Source organism: Argentina silus (genome assembly GCF_951799395.1).
Source record: "Argentina silus genome assembly, chromosome: X".
Classification (NCBI taxonomy): domain Eukaryota; kingdom Metazoa; phylum Chordata; class Actinopteri; order Argentiniformes; family Argentinidae; genus Argentina; species Argentina silus.
This window is the reverse complement of record NC_139653.1, coordinates 52,818,635-52,821,134: the sequence shown is the minus strand read 5'-3', so window position 1 is coordinate 52,821,134 and position 2,500 is coordinate 52,818,635. Positions and strand designations below refer to the sequence as shown.

Below are 2,500 nucleotides of genomic sequence, written 5' to 3'. Positions count from 1 at the left end.
TGCGAAAACATGAAACACATTTTCATCACTTGAAGTTAATTGGAACTTTTTTTATAACTTTTCAGGGAGCTGGGGAAAGTCAGTAGTAGCCAGGCCGTATTAACCACAGATCAACTGAGGGGATCCTAGTCACAGAGAGTAGTCCACTTGTATAGCTGCATATTTCATGGGCAATGCAATTAGTTTGGCTAGAATTCCTCTCGTCCACTTACAGTAGAGCTAAGTGATTTTACACATGAAATCAAGCACAACACATGGCTAAGCTAGGCAAGAATAAGCAACAACACCTCTGTTGTGTTCAATGAAAAACACATAATAAATGAAGATATTATCCTAATCATAAAACAACAACAACAACAACAACAACAACTACAATACAGCTCAAGCCCACAGTTGCATCATCGAGCCAGGGGGCCTCATTCACTGAGCTCTAGAGTCCTCAGTTCTACCGGGTTCCACATTCAGCTCGGTAACTAACGGTGACGACCTGCCCTGGTCCGGCTGGAGCTGGCTGGATAAGAGGCGTGTAGGTCAGGACAGGACAGGTCTACTGTACTGGAGGCCCCAGTCTCTGCCCCCTCCCGCCCCCTCCAGCCTGCCCACCCTCTGCCCCCTCCACCCCCCCCAGACATTGGACCCGTCACAAGGCTGCAGAGGCCCAGAGGCCCAGGGCCATTGTTAGCCAAAGGGCCACGGAGAGGGTCACCGCTGAGGGAGGGCTGTTAATGAGGAGGCAGCAGTCAGAGTCGCTCCTGTATACACAACAGTAGAGCCCCAAAGCATGATGGGATTGAAGCCTTCGGAACAAGAAAGGCTGGCTCTTTGATCTGCTCCATATTTGGAAGAGACTTCCGTGGCTTCAAGAATGTAACGAGACACAGATTCAAAATGGTGATGAAAAGAAACAATAACAGTCAGTTAATAGTCTGACTGTCGTCCATCTTTGGCTTCGCATCAACTCTGGTAGGATATAAATGCTCTAACGTCATTTCTCTACCCCAGAACTTTTCAAAACAAGCTTCTTACTACTTTCCAGATACTGTGGGGTTGTTACAGTGGCCGTACATCCCTGGCGGGGGGTGGGGGGGTGGGGGGGGGGGGTTGTTAGGGGCTGTACCTGCTATATAAGTCTGGTTGGTATAGCAGGGGCCATGGTGGGCATGGCTTCCCAGAGGGTGATGGGGGCGAAGGACGCCTCCTGCTTTACACACACACACACACACACACACACACACACACACACACACACACACACACACACACACACACACACTCACTCACTAGCACTCACACACACTCACGCTCACATTCACACTCACACTCACGCTCACACTCACGTACACACACACTCACACACACACACAATCACACTTACACACACTCACACTTGAACACACACGCACATTCACACAGGCACACAAACATACACGCATGCACTCTACTAACGCATGACGGAATACGGTCAAATATAGTGTCACCATCACTAGTCCCCATCCCAAAGATATGAATACGGTTGTTGTTTTTGTACTTTTCAAAGTGGCAGATAAACATTTGTTTTAGACTAAATCCTTGGGTACCACAGTTAGCCTCTGGCCTGTCTGCTATTGTCTCAAAAGACACAGTCCACGTTCTCTTTCAACTATGACAATTACCATATCCCAACAGGAAGCATCTTAAACAATGTTGATTTGATAATTCACATAATGAAATTCACACGTTTGAATGTGCTAAACAACGATTTAGAACTATAAGAAAACACACGCCAGTGAAATATCTTACACAACAGCGAGCGTGCCTGATCAATCAAGGCCCAAACACAGTAAAATTTCCCCAAGGTTTTCAGGAAAAACTAACCATAATCTCTCGGCAGCATTTCAGAGCAAAACCACTCACACACAAACAACCATCTTACACAACAACGAAATATCTTACACAACAGCGAGCGTGCCTGATCAATAAAGGCCCAAACACAGTAAAATTTCCCCAAGGTTTTCAGGAAAAACAAACCATAATCTCTCGGCAGCATTTCAGAGCAAAACCACTCACACACAAACAACCGAACAACAAACCGGCTTGTGGACGGACCGCTGAAAACACCAGACCCTTCATCTAATTTGGCTGATGAGCCTTGGCATCTTTCATTTCACTGACTTTGCCTCTGAAACCCAAGCAATCAATGTGAGCTCTGTCTCCGGTCTCTCCGCGTCTGCCCCGTGCGGAGCCCGCTCTTTTCACCAGGGGCCTGTAGGGAGAGATGGCTCTTTCCCCGACGCCATGACAGCCTCATTAGCTGCTTCCCCACCATTGTTGTTTTACAACAGGACTGTGTGGCGAGATTCCTCATTAAGATAAGGGCTCCTTTATGGAGGAGGGCGACAACCCTGTCAACCCTGCGGTCCTAATGCCAGAGAATCAGGCAACTTAACTGGCCCCTTTCCCATACAAATTAATGACAGGAGAAAACAAAATAAACCTCTCTTTCCTCCCTTTCCCTCTGTGA

At 47.4% G+C, this 2,500-nt stretch overlaps 1 protein-coding gene across 2 annotated transcripts in view; it reads right to left on the bottom strand.

Moving 5' to 3' along the window:
* The window catches only part of pax2a (paired box 2a), a gene marked incomplete at both ends in the record, with an annotated part of 41,875 nt that overhangs the window by 4,517 nt on the left and 34,858 nt on the right, over positions 1–2,500 (bottom strand). The window lies entirely within an intron of this gene.